This window comes from Lissotriton helveticus, chromosome 6 (assembly GCF_964261635.1).
Source record: "Lissotriton helveticus chromosome 6, aLisHel1.1, whole genome shotgun sequence".
Lineage (NCBI taxonomy): Eukaryota > Metazoa > Chordata > Amphibia > Caudata > Salamandridae > Lissotriton > Lissotriton helveticus.
In genome coordinates this window covers 705,247,813-705,262,300 of record NC_136067.1, presented here as the reverse complement: position 1 = coordinate 705,262,300, position 14,488 = coordinate 705,247,813, and the positions used below count along the sequence as shown (strand labels likewise).

Sequence of the window (14,488 nt, the reverse complement as noted above, 5' to 3'; positions counted from 1 at the left end):
CCTGTGGGGTTCCGTGGATGCCCCTGATCGGTCAATGTGGTCTTTTAAGGCTACATTTAGGTCTCCTCCCTACAATATGGTGGTATCACGAAATTCATGCATGTGATTCCAAAGTTCCTGAAAAAATCCAGGGGCATCTAGGTTGGGACCATATATATTAGCAATTGTTATCTGCTGCCCACGCAACATCCCTGTAAGTATGACAAACCTCCCATTGGGATCTAGAATCACCCAGTTCACTTTAAAATTCACGCCCTTCCTCACCATTGTCATGACCCCTCTCGAATAGGAAGAGTAGTAAGAGGCGAAAGTCAGTTCCGTCCATCTCGTACCTATAGTTTTGTGCGTGTTCGGGGTAATGTGCGTCTCTTGTACTAAGGCTATATCTATTCCTCACCTATCTAGACAAGTGAATATCTTCCTTATTTTCTTAGGGTTCGTGAATCCCCGCACATTCCACGTGAGGAGGTTCAAACCCATTTTACCTGATGTCTGATCTTTAGGAGGCATCATACACGCCGTAGCATTTCCAATGCAGTCTCCTGCCAATTGAATCCTCTCCCAGCACCCAGAAGGATCCTTCACGGTACAACTGAAGTACATCATAGATTTCAGCAATGCATCTTAAATGCTTTGGCCCTTGAATGAAGACAGAACCCCAACACCTCCCACTCCCACCCACTTCAGCAACCCATCTTGCCGAAGCCATACCCCCCAAGTAACATCCCTATACAACAGAACCATGGCGGGGATCACCCATGTGGCGGTCCACCGAGGGTACACTACACCACCCAACTTAATGGATGGGGGCAGACCTGAAGTGAATAAACAGACGCCTTTTTCAGAAATCAAACAAGAGTATTAGTTGAAAATATCAGTGCCATTATCGAAAAAGCAACACTAAAACGGTATGCCATAGCACTATAGGGCCATATATCTGCTGTTTCCTACCAATTTACCACTCTAAGTGTTGGTATTTTCACAAACATTAGCAATCATTATCTCTACGCATGGAGTTCCAATGTCACAGGACAGTAACTTGTGCAATTGTCAGTAACTTATGGACTCACGTCTCATTATGGGCGCCATAACTAATTTGACACTTAGTAAATAGGCATGTTGCTGTCCCCCATTATCAACATGCCAGGTAGCCATTGATTACTGGAGTAGCACCAGTGCAGTCTCAGTATTCAGGAGCCATAACATGTGTGCATAGTTCGATCGTTGGACATTCGCCCATCACCCCTATAGCTCATTGTACACAGGCGAGCTGCATCTCGCTCTGTATGTTCTAGCGTAGAGCTACTGATGAGACTCGGCCATGTAACCACTAATTACAACAGAATCAGCAACCACACAGTCTTACCCGTGATAGGTATAGTCAGTCAGTTTAGCAAAAAACTGGAGGTTTATGCATTCACTGCTCACAATATGCCTTTCGGTTCCTGACTTTCAATCGGATACTTGCTGCTGCTCCCGTCTGTCTGCAGTCTTGCCTTTGCTCATTATTTTTTTGATGAAGTCGTGCGCCGCCTTAGGAGTGGTAAGAATTGCTGTTTTACCCTCCCATGTCACCTTGAGGCGCGCTGGATAAAGCATGGCATAGTTGATCTGCAATGTCCGTAGTTTAGCTTTGACCGCGGCAAACTCTCGTCTTGCCTGTTGCACCGTGATGGTGTAATCTGGTTAAAATTACAATTTATTCCCTTGATGATGGATCTGGCCTTTTTCCCGCGTGAGCCGAAGTATGTTATCTCGATCGCGATAGTTCAATACACGAGCTACGATGGGCCTCGGTGCAGCACCCACTGGTGGTTTTGGTGCAAGGGATCTATGTGCCCTCTCAATTATGAAAATTGGTGATAGAGCGTCCTCTCCAAAGATGTCTTTGCATAGCTGCTCAATATACGCTTCCACAGGGCCCGTATTCGTGGATTCCGCAAGCCCCGCTATCCTCACATTGTTACGGCGGGAACGGGCCTCCAACTCCTCAGCCTTAGTCTTGGGCACTTCGAGGACTTTCTCCATGCAGTACATTTGCTTGCCGTGTTATGTGCCTCGTCTTCAACCGCCGAAATGCGAGTTTCAGCGGTCTCCAAATGCTCCCCCTGTTTGTCCATTTTCGCGCCCATGCTGTCCATCCGGCACGTTAGATGATTCAGCTTCCCATTTATGTCTTGTAAGTTGATTTGTATGGCTTTTAGGATTGTTTCCATACTAGTCTCAGCAGGCGTAGCTGGTTCCGTCTCGCCCTCCGATTGTCCAGACGGGCCTTTCGGCGCTCTTCGCGATTCAAAAGGAAGCTTTGATTGTTGCTTATCGGGCTTACCCATGTTGTGTTGTAATGTAATTTACGCAAACAGTGAGTCCAAACGTGAACACGGCACTCCGCAGACTGAGCCGGTTCTATCGTCCCCACACTCCAACATACAACGTGCCTAACTAACGCGTAGTAGATTGCGTTGCTCCTCACGGCGACTTCAGGGTGCGCTCGCTGATCCAGCATAGGAGGTGTGTCAGACAGTAGCGGCTGGTCCTATTCAGTAGATGCTTGCAATCTCCCCTCAGCACCGTATGCCCTTGTTGTTATTAGCCCTCAAAGCGGTCAGCTTAGCTCAGTGAGACATGGCAGTTTGGCTCTCTATACCGCATTTCACGTGTACACAGAGGAGACCACTCCCCCGCTGGTTGACCTGGAAATAAAGCAACAGGACATCTCTCCTTGGCGCCCCTCCTGCTATCGACAAACCATTCTCAGGCAGGCGTTATACCAGTATTTCCCCTCCCAGAGCTCTGGGGGCTAATAAATTAATGATCAGTCAGGGATGGCAGACGCTCATACCATGGCACCCAATAAGACACACTGCCCTCTTTCACATCCAACCTTGCACTGGCGCTTGTCACAGTTCCTCAAGGCTTGCCCGCAGCTTTGCATTAGTCGTAGCGTTGCGCCTTCACTCGCTGCACCCAGCCTCCACCGCATAATGCTTAACCACAAGTGTCCGCCATTTCGCTACATCAGTTTCCCGGTAGACCAACATGTACCTCAATGTCACCAGTAAAGCCAGTGCGCTCTTCACAATCTCCCCATTGCTCTGCTTGGACATCCGCTGTATAGAATTCGCGTCCTTGCTATGATATCAGGCAGTTTGTACATGCAAGAATTTCTCGCGGCCCGATTCAGAGGCCAGGCGAGACCATGGACGCCTCCATTTTGTCGCCCGGAGCCGGGCCGTTTGCGGGGCCGGGATCTTGCGCAGTGTTATCTCCTCCATGGACAGGAATGCGCAAATCCGCACACAAAGCTGGCAATACCTGGCGTTGGTGCTGTAAAGCGGCTGGGGGCCTCGGGTGTCTCACTCACACCTTGCAACAGTCAGACCCGAGCAGGTCAGCATCGGCGATCGCCATCTTACCCGCCACCAGTGCCAGGCGACATCAAGTTATTTCTGTAGTTTTCACGGTCAGCGGAGCATCAGAAGCACACGATTCATCTCCTGGATTTGTCCCAAGGAAGATTCTCTATTTAGAATGGGAATCGGCGTCCGTTAAACATCTTAAATCATGCAGGGCTGGGGTCTGCCCGGCGGAGCTGTCGCTTCAGCCAGCCATCCCGCTGTGCGCCCCCTAGCACCTCCCCTAGCACTTTTAGTCCTAATGGGGACCCTTGAGAATTGTTTGCAAATAATCATATGCCGTACATGCCTTTTCCTCCATAGGATATCATAACCATATAAAAACGCATTAAAGTGACATTTTCACTAACCCTCCAAAATTGCTTTTACGAAAAGTACTTACCCATTTACAACGTTCCTATAGTCAAAATAAATATATCAAAATATTTTCTATTTTTCTAAATTGGTCTCAAGTTTCTTCTTGAGTGTCTGCCTCATTTATTGACTCTGCGTGTGTTTAACAAATGCATTAAAACTACTCTCTGATAAGGCTAAACTGCTCGCCAACACTACCAAAGAGAGCATTTGGAATTAATAATTTACGGCCTGTAAGTCAGTAGAGGTCCTCTGGACATTCTACATAGTATAACTCGTTTTGGTATACTACACAAAAAGCCAGCTTCCTACAATACCACTCATTTCACAACACCAGGCTTCTGTTTTGCAAACCCAATAAATAGTGTTTCATCTGATCTTCCCACAGTCCATCATTTTAACATCATTACTTACCTCAAAAGGAAGGAAGCAATGGAAGGTCTTCAGCTCTGGCAACTTTTCACTGAGTAGAAGCATCAGAAACGGAAATAACTTTTTTCTTACAGTAGTGGAAAAACTTCATCTTGAAAAAACTTGAAAGATAAAAATAATACGGTAAAAGTTTAGTTGATACCAGCAATGCTACACAAAATATTGCGTAACAAGCACCATTTCTACAAAGCTTGTGAATTTTCTAAAATGTGCAGAAAATTGTACTGCTATCATGGCCTCTTTGGTCTTTTATTTTGTAATATTTATTCATTGCTCTTTTTCAAATGGATATTATACAAAAAATAAGTACACATACATATCCTATACAAAGTACAGTGTATATCCTGGCAAACATGTAGCTAGCAAGAGATAACATATCTAGGACATTGCTTCCAGGGCACTGTTAAGCATGCCGGCCATTGACAGTAAACCAAGAAACCAGTAAACTTATGAAGACACTATAGCGTTATGAATTAAATGTGGTGGAGTACACCAGGTAATACCATTGTCACAAGAGTAAGCAAACTAACAATGCAACAACAGTAGACAATATTGGGCAGTTTGCCGACATATAGTAATAGAATGTGTATATGAAAATCAGTGAGTACCTGTGGTCCTAAGCATTAAACATTGACCATATCATGGTCCATGTGACTAAATAATGCAACTGACAATGGGCGTAATTGAACGATACTTCTCAAGGGCGATAAGAGAAAGGATGGATGTGTGCTGTGCTGTAGAGGCAGCACAAAGAAGTGGGGGGACACATAGGGGGTGGGGTAATACCTTACTGGAGACAGGGCAAGAGGCTCACACTTTCACATGTTCATGTTTATTGTGTAAATCTTCACCCAGTTAGCGGATATAGCTGTGGTATCCATAGTACATATGTATTATTTCAGCAGTATTCCTATATATCCTCATCTTACTTAGCTAGGAAAATGTAATATCTCATCTCAACAGGGGACAAGTCCTAAAAAATAAGTGGCTGGACTAAACAAGTTAGGCAGTATGCGAGTGACATTGTGGGGAATGATATCACAGCGGGTAACATCACACGTGGCATCACAGGAAGTGGCATCACACCCCATGACCTCACAAGAAGTGACATCACAATAAATGATCAGATCTTAAGACCTCACACATATGTTTAGCAGGTCTATCATGAATACATTTGAGCCCATTACAATATTTAACAAATGAGCTTTTGCTACGGGGGATCTGCCCAAAAAACGTATTTAACGCAGTCGGAAAATCTGGGCCTCACCGTTACAATTATTTTTCAAAACCCCGCCTCAAAGAAATTGGCAATGAGGAAAAACGTGACAATAAATCTGTTTTATTTAAATGGTTGTAAAGACCGCATTTTAAAATATCTTAAGGGGTTAAGGCACCGGCTGCAGAGATCTTTGTGTGCCAAATTTATCACAGAATAATAATACTCATAAAATAACTTTGAAGGTTAGCATATCTGCTGGAGAGATCTGTGTTTTGTCTAGTTCCAGTTTTGAATCAAAAAAGCATAGAAGATTAATATGACTCTTGTACAGCACATTATGTAACTCGAAGGCAGATTTTTATTTTATGTATATAGGTAAGAGGGTTACTGCTTTTAACACAGAGATCCTTTTCTTACTTGCACTACATAAATTGTAATGCCTATAATTTAGCACAGTGAGCTATGAAGGACATGTGACTACCACAACTTGTAAATTTCACTGTGTTATGTAGCACATTCTGTACCTTGATTTACACACATATGATTTAGTATCAATTTTTAATGTGTGTATGTGATGTAAAGCGCTCCAACACCCTGCACTGGGGTGAGTATCACTATAGAGCTTTAAACGAAATAAATCAAAATAATGGTATTTAAATTGGTATTTGTGAAAATACTGGGATAGACGAACACATCTGGCATTTTTACAGTGTATGCATATCTCTTATATACAGGGACTGAACAAAGTGAAAAGCATGCCTCTCTCAAGTACCTGTAAAGTGATAAGCAGTGTGCCTTTGTTCCTCTCCAATGCATTTAAGTGTGATAGCTCCCAGGCAGGATACTGAACAAAAGCAGGCCTGATTGCCCCTCAACGTCGGCCTTTGTTATAGGTCCAGCTGTAATCTGATAAACCTCTTCCCACCTGCTTGTTGCTGCTCTGAGCGAAAGCAGATAACGTGAATGCGCTGCTGACAGAGGCATGACAAACTTGAGGGCCCCCCACGCAAAGTGCATGGAAGGGTCCCAATGCTCTGGACCCAGACAGGAGCTCTCAGGCCCGCCTGTTCACGGTGCTGGGGTGCCCCCCTCCCTGCTCTGGGGGCCCCCAGCACGGCAGGAGCTGCGGAGGCTCTTGTTACGCCCCTGGCCACTGAAAGTGTCCCAGTGTCTGAAAATTACATCGGCACAAGTCTACCATGTTATGTGGGACCCAACCTCTTGGCAGGGTAGATGGCATTCACCATTTGAAAAGAGTGGGTAGACGCTGCCTACCCATGTGTACCCTTGACAATTACCTTGCATAAATTTAACACTTCCACTTTGTGCTCAGTGTGTATGCTATTCTTTCGCAGTGCGCAATACTATACATTTCAGTCAACCATTTATCGCATGTGGTGGACGAAGATTTACACAAGTAGTGAAACATGGAGAATTTAGCTGCTGCTAGAAAGGTTGCTAACCATCTGTGTGTATAGCCTATAAGTCCTACAACGTCAGCATTGTCATGCAGTGTAGCTAAATATGGGGATTTGTGAATTTCAGCTACATTGTTGGGGTGTAGTTGGTTGGCCCCCAAATGTCCTTCAAATAGTGTGCCAAGGCAGGTCACTCTGTGAAATGTGGTATGTCACAACGTTCTAACTTCCATTTCCATCAGTGCTTATGAGCAGTAGACTTGCATTTCTCAATCTATAGGGGATCCTGTATTAGTCATTCAGGGTATTGAATTTAACAGCTTAAAATTTGCACCCTGAGCATTCTATCACGGTCTGATGTTGGAGACAACCAAAGTTCAGGTGTATATTCTTTTGCCAAAGCTACTTGCCATAAATGTCTGGTTGAGTTAAGGGAACTTTCCAAGAGTAGCGATTTAATAACAACCCCTTATAATCCTGACACCATTTACTAGTATCAACCATAGATTTGTAAATATTGATCAATAGGGCCACAGACCAGAACGGAAGTAATGTGCTAGCAGTTGGAACTGCCCTTCAGTCGAGGCCTGAAGGTTTTTAATTCACAATGGTTTGAGATATTCTTCACTGTACAGTTGCCCAATTGTCTTTAAGTACCAAGCAGGCAAATCAGCCAATAAATTGTACTCCTCCCCGTGTAAGTAGCCGAGTTATGCTGCATCGGTGTAGTTTTGTGTATCAAGTACAGCACTGTATGCATTTTTTGTACCATTTTCTAGGCAGTTGTAGTTGCTTTAAGGATGGGGTTAGTCACCATTACCAATGGCGTACTACCCAACTCAACCGGGGTTGCCCGCCATGAGGCAACACTGCAGGGCTACCCGGAGCAGTGCCTCTTCTGGGTCTTGGGACAAGTCAAAAGCTAGACTGTATGAGGCATTCTCTGTCCAGCAGCCATAGTGTCACCCCATAATCTAGTAGCACTAAACCTTGGCTCACTCTAAAAATAAGATCTGACATCAGCATCAATCTGGTACAAGTCTCCTACTGAAGATTAGCATTTATTTATTCATTCATTTTAAAATTTAGAAATTTGTAAAGCGCATTATACCCGAGGGTGTCAAGACGATCGCCAATGAAGAGCCTCTACCAGAGAGATGACCAAACTAGAATGACGGAAAGGAGAAGAGCCAGGTTTTCAGTTTCTTGTGGAAGGCGGTGTGGTAGGAAAGACTAGCAATATGGGTGGGTAGAGTATTCGATACCTTGGCAGCAGCGACCTGAAAGAATTGGTCCCCCACTTGGCCTTACAAAATCTCAGTATCTCCACCTTCCTGAGTGAGGCAGACCTTAGCTGTCCATTAGAGGTGTACCAGTGTAAAGCCGTTTGCCGGTGCATAGGGCCCTGGCGGAATAGAGCAGTATGAGCCAGACAAAAAACTTTTCTGACCGTCAGACAGTACAGGGAGCGCATGCCCTCTCTCACTGACAACATTTGGAAATATCCAGGACAATCTGAGCAGTCGCATTCTGGATAGTCTGCAACTTGTTAAGCGTGGATATGTTAATATTTAGGTACAGAGAATCGCAGTAATCAATAGGTGAAGTAATAAGTGTGATGACCATTGCAACTCTGAGCTCAATTGGAAAAAAAGGAAAGACGTTTCTTAGAGTTTTGATGATGTAAAAACAAGAGCTCACCATCCTTTTTGCCTATAAAGGCTCATAGTAGAAGACGAACCGATCAGAGATGTCAAGAGGGTGTGTTAACACTACACCTATATCACTTCTGATGGCCACCATAGCCATTGATAATTGTCTTTGGTGCAGCTGCACTGTGAGTAGTCTCCCTGTTTTCCACCCTGGACATACCTTCTCTGTCACAGCCTAACTAAAGTTGTTCAGCCGAATTTGTAAAAAAAGGTATCAAGGCACAGCTGTGCATTTTCTAGGCATCCTTTTATTGGTAGGATGAGTTCATGATAAGCATTTCATTGAGGTTACAAATGTTTGCCTCTGGGGGAAGTTGGTCCTCTCGTAAATGTCTTTTAACAGTGGCTGAGTAGTTCATGAGCTGTCTCCACCATGCCACTTTTCCCAGCTCCTCACAACACTTTATCCAATGTCATGGACCGCTCATTGACCTCCAAGTATGTTTGGATGTGGAGCTGTAGCTTCTCTTTATCTTCGAGGAGCTTATACGCCAGAACTTGGTATGCTTCAACTAGCGGGCACCAGTGCCCATAGTCCAATGTTCAGAATTAGGACTAGATCGTCGTCAGTTAGCCCACCCTCTAGCTAAGCACATACCTCAGCTACCAATAGTAACTTGCTATGTAACAAGAAGTAGCCTACTTGAGATTTGGTGCCGTGGGGGCAGGAAAGAGAAGTTAAGTCCTTGTCAGAAGGGTGGAGAAGGCACCAGGCATCTATCAACATATTGCCCACATCAGCTCACACAGCAATGCACTCTCTGTTTTATTATGTGACTCTATGTGACCTGATCTGTCAAGAATGGGATCAGGAGCTGGGTTCCAATCAGTCTCCTAGAATGACTGGCGTCCACACAGATTCTAACAATAATATCGCTACCTGTGCAGAGAAGTCTTTTTTGTGTTTGGGCCATAAGCACAAAATATCAAAGAAAAATCAACAGTTTTTACTTTTGAGGAATGCCCATCTCCCAGCATAGTCTACTCACTTTCAAAGGATCCTATGGGTAGAAAGTGTTTGTTTAGGAGAATTGCAACACTGCATTTCTTTGAGCTATTCCTCGCTGTCACAGTATCAGCCGGGCAACCTACTATTCGACTGCTGCCCACCACTGTCCCTATTCAATCCTGTCTAAACTTCAAGGACTGAGTAGGAGACAGATGCATCTCTTGCATAAAAACAATATCAGTGTGCTTGATGTAGGAAAGTGTAGTATTATGTGGTGTGTTGGTTAGATCTCACAATGCAATACTATCTCGATACCCCAAAGATAGTCCTTGGATTCACACTAATAAATCCTTAGCTCAGTACTGGTAGTGTTACAAAGAGCAGTCACTCTTTACTAGAGTAACATGTGCTAAACATTTCAGAGATGATGAGGGGTAGGGTCTCTTTAATTAATTTGTTTTCATGGCCCTTACGGGTGCCTCTGCTGCCACTGAGGACTCAGACACTCTGGTTTCAGCTATCTTCTGGACAGGCAAAACCTTCAGCATTATACCATCATGGCAATGACCTTTAGCTGGTGGCTTCACACTCCAGTATGTTTCTCTCTTAATTGAAACAACCCGTTCCCATACCCTTCTGCCTGTGGCACAATCATTCCACCTCCCCAATACGGTGACCTATGCTATACTGTCTCCTATTTTATCGTAATACATTACACATTTTAGTACGGCCCAGATTGATTATTACTGGTATTTTCTATAAGCATGCCAGCGTCACCTTTCCTATGAGCTTGCCCTGCATTAACCCCACAAAGCTAATCATCTGCTCCTGAAAATTGTGGACATTACCAACTTGCTTATTGTGGTTCTTATGCATTTTACCCCCATTTAATTCTGCCTCATTGACTTAACTGTGGCAAGATTGGGAATTGGGCACTTGATTATATTTTAATTCACGTTCACCCCCATCCTCGAGCAATTACTAGACTTGAGTTGTATTTGTCTTCCACCACCTCTTCAAGTTTACACACAGCCACCGTGACACACTCTAAGATGGCCGCCACCTTGAAGCCACTATACATTAGGGGATCTCTTCCACAAGCATGTACATGCGCTATCTTCTCTCATTGGCGGCACAGCTGCAAAGCTGGCCAGTGGGAAGGTACGCGCCACACCTGAAAACGATTCCCCGAATTGACCGTACTTTAAAAGCCGCCTGCCTCCTCTGCTCCATCTCGATTCTGGCGAGCAGAGATGGGTATGTCCTGTGGCCCTGCCCGCGCCGAAGTCTCACGAGTAAAGTCCATAATCCATACATTACTACCCCCCACCCTGCCCCTCCCCCTCCCCACTTCACCGCCCTGCAGTTACACCTACTACCGGCTGCGGCTGAACTGTTGCCTTTCCAGAACATCATATTTCCATATAATTAGCCGTCTTGGTCCCCCCCCTTATTATATTGCCTTTTAACTTTGCTTTCCTTTGCCTCAATTTACAGTCAGCAGCTGTACACTAACTTCTGCTGTTTTACCAATGGGAAATGTTTGACTGATTCATAGGGTGAGACCCTACACTTACACCTGTGGAACTACTATCACTTATGATGTGCTATGCTGAGTGCCACCAATGCAGATTGAATTTATATTGTGTTTCTCACGTATGTCCACTTACCTGTAATTCCATGGTGTGTAGTAGTAAGTTTATTTCACTTGTCTCTCGTTGTCGCAACCGATTAGGGCCGTTACGAGCATGCACATGTTTACCTTGGGAGACACAACCATTGAGTATCTGGGACAAGTGATCATGGTAACGAATTGATCCATGCATCCAAGTAATTGTTTACTTTACATTGTTTACTTTGCATTCTTTTTGATTTTTATCTTTTTGGTTGGGCGGTCAGTTTTTTAACTTTCATTGAACCAGGTATCTTTTTTTAGGGGAATACATTCATTGCACATTACATGTTAGATGTCGGGTAGGGTTACATAACTCTTTCTTTTAGGTCATGGCGAAGCCCCACAGATCCTTTTTGGGCCATTAGATGTGAAACATGTCGACCTGACCACATTCAACAAAGGAGGTGCTGAACTGTTCCTAAAAAGAGGGGGAAGTTCAAGATAAGACTAGCGTGACCGGAGGTGTAAATATTACACCTTGGGGCATCCATTTTGTTGGATGTATTTGCCTCACACACCCCGAAGGATGTCATGCTTCATCATCGGCGGTTGCTCCTCGTCGGGGGGGCGGTGCAATCCCCGACGGGCACACCTCAAAGAGGGGCACTTTGGCGGAGATCTTTTGTATCCAACTGCCCTATGGTGAAGTGCGGGTGTGTGGGCAAAAGAGCAGGTGAGCCTGGTGTGATAATTAAAATGCAGCAAGGGGTGCCGGAAACTATTTTATTCTAGTGGTCCCCCTACTACAATTAAAATCGTGAATACAAGCTCGCTTGGTGTCACCTCGTTAGGTAGAGTGACCCTGGTCGAGCTAAGAAAAACAATAAATGGTCAACATGTTTCTCGCAATTGGATAAATCTCCTGCGATTCATCAGGACCTCAAAAAAGTGAAAAATTATAAAATAAGGAACTCAAAAACATGCCAGTGTCATGTATGTGGTATGGGTATATTTTACCTCCTTGGAAAGTCCTATGCCTAATGGTTAAGAACTATGCGCCACATGAGTGGTCGGCAGGTCGGTGCATCGGGGTTAAGCCTTCAGATTTAGCTTAATCAGCCCGTGACCGCGCGGGAACACCTACCCATCTCCGCCGAACTCGGATGCACATGTTTACCTTGGGAGACACAACCATTGAGTATCTGGGACAAGTGATCATAGTAACGAATTGATCCATGCATCCAAGTAATTGTTTACTTTACATTGTTTACTTTGCATTCTTTTTGATTTTTATCTTTTTGGTTGGGCGGTCAGTTTTTTAACTTTCATTGAACCAGGTATCTTTTTTTAGGGGAATACATTCATTGCACATTACATGTTAGATGTCGGGTAGGGTTACATAACTCTTTCTTTTAGGTCATGGCGAAGCCCCACAGATCCTTTTTGGGCCATTAGATGTGAAACATGTCGACCTGACCACACTCACTGTTTCAGGCTACTGAGGTGCATCATCTGTCTGCAGTAATCCTACCCTTACCATGGTTTTTTAACCCTGACAAGAAATCCACCATATTAATTTCTAGTTCGGGTTCTCTGAGACAGTTTAAACCTTCTTCACTTGACTAGACACACTCACTCCACCCCACATATTCTTGATGCCCTTACATACATATAGCAAAGAAATAAAAATGTCTCCGCTAAAGCAACCTTTCGTGGGATCCGTAGGGCATTGCAGCGCCAGCCCTACGAGGAACATGCTCGATGATGCGGCATGACATCTACAGGGATGTGTGAGAGCAGCAAGAAGTAACCCTTAGGATTCCCATTTCACTTTCTTTTCTTTATTTCCCTACTTTGCTCTCTGATAGGAACAGTACCCCCACTATTTGTTGTATTAGTGATTTCAGAGCCTGGATACTGGACCTTTAATGGCTCCTAGTCCCCCTTCTTTTTTATTCAAATATTTCAGAGTACCAAATGAACGATAAGTAATTGACTGACTTGAGAGAGATCCAACAGCAAAAAATAATGTATATTTTTATCTTACTCTAAACACCACAATGAATAGAAGGGCATACATATAACCAGAGTCATAGATTTTTGAAGCAATATAATATCAGTCCAAAATAATACAGTAAAGTTTAACATTGTGGTCAATGGGAAAAAACACTAGTGACAATTGGTCACTTGCAGGACGAGTTACATTGTATCATAGCAGAGTAAAGGTGATGCAGATCTAAAGACCAAGCCACAACAGCCAGTTCAATTTACGTGGCCTCTGGAGCTCGGGTGCAGAGTTGTCCTGACTGTCCCTGGTGCTGAATGGGAGCCATGGGAGAGCTGCTTTTACTGCTGGAATGGTGCTGTGGGGAAAAAGATGCAAAAACAGAACAATTGGGCCGTGGATGATGTCGGATGAATGTCGGGTGGCATTCCTTCTAGGTGCAGCATTGAGTGCAGGGCTCTGTAGGCAGACTGGCGACCAACAAGACTTGGCAGCAGTAAGTGGAGCAGAAAGTTACTTTGACATCCGCATCCTGGGGGATGCTGTAGCTGCTTATAACTTAATGGAAAGCAGTACTACAGTTCCCACGATGCACTAGACCATCTGGATTTGGGTGGTCCCCTGGAAGGCCAGATGGGCAGTGAGTCTTTGGATCCAGAGCGTTGTTTTACCCGCAGTTTGCTATGGACTTGTGCCACGAGTCCAGGGGAGCCTGAGGGTACTTCAAGTTTACACAGGGGTCCCTCTGTTTAGGACAAGTCTCGGTCAGGCAGATCCAGGAGTGTTACCACAGGTACAGAGCATCCCTTTTTTTCTTTTATGAAAGTCCTGTTGTCGCAGACACAGGTCCCTTCTTCTGTCCTCTTTGTTGCAGGTTGTTCAGAACTGAGGATCTGGTGTTAGGAGTGTCCCTTTAAATCCTAGATTTAGGGGAGTTAGGGGTGTGGGAACAAGTAGCCAATGCTCTGCTAGTCCCTGCAGCTAATACGCGCCTGGGGTGACCACATTCAGAGGCAGGTATGTAATTTCATTTTTGCGCCATTTAATTCCGTAGCGGGTTGTGGGTTTATATGATAATAGGGTGGGAAGTAATTTAATTATATTACATTAAATATTAATTTTTATTTATATGTATTGATAATTACTTGATTGAGCATTAATAATTAATTGGTAATTACATTTTATTAATTGGGAAATCATTTTTATTAAATGATTAATTGATAATCCTGGTAATTGTATTTTTTATTATTTGGAGCGGGTTGTGGGTTTATATGGAAATAGAGTGGGAAGTAATTTAATATAGTAAATTAAATATAAAATTGTATTTATATGTATTGATAATTAATTTATTGATAATTAATTAATATT

General features: G+C 44.0%; 1 long non-coding RNA gene across 1 annotated transcript in view; it reads right to left on the bottom strand.

Annotated features, from left to right (window-relative positions):
- Window positions 1-4,184: 4,184 nt before the first annotated feature.
- LOC144761493 (uncharacterized) overlaps window positions 4,185-14,488 on the bottom strand; it is a 1,162,967-nt gene continuing 1,152,663 nt past the window's right edge. Inside the window, exon 4 of the long non-coding RNA XR_013595746.1 lies at window positions 4,185-4,303. This is a non-coding gene — a long non-coding RNA (uncharacterized LOC144761493). The remainder of the gene's footprint in view (window positions 4,304-14,488) is intronic.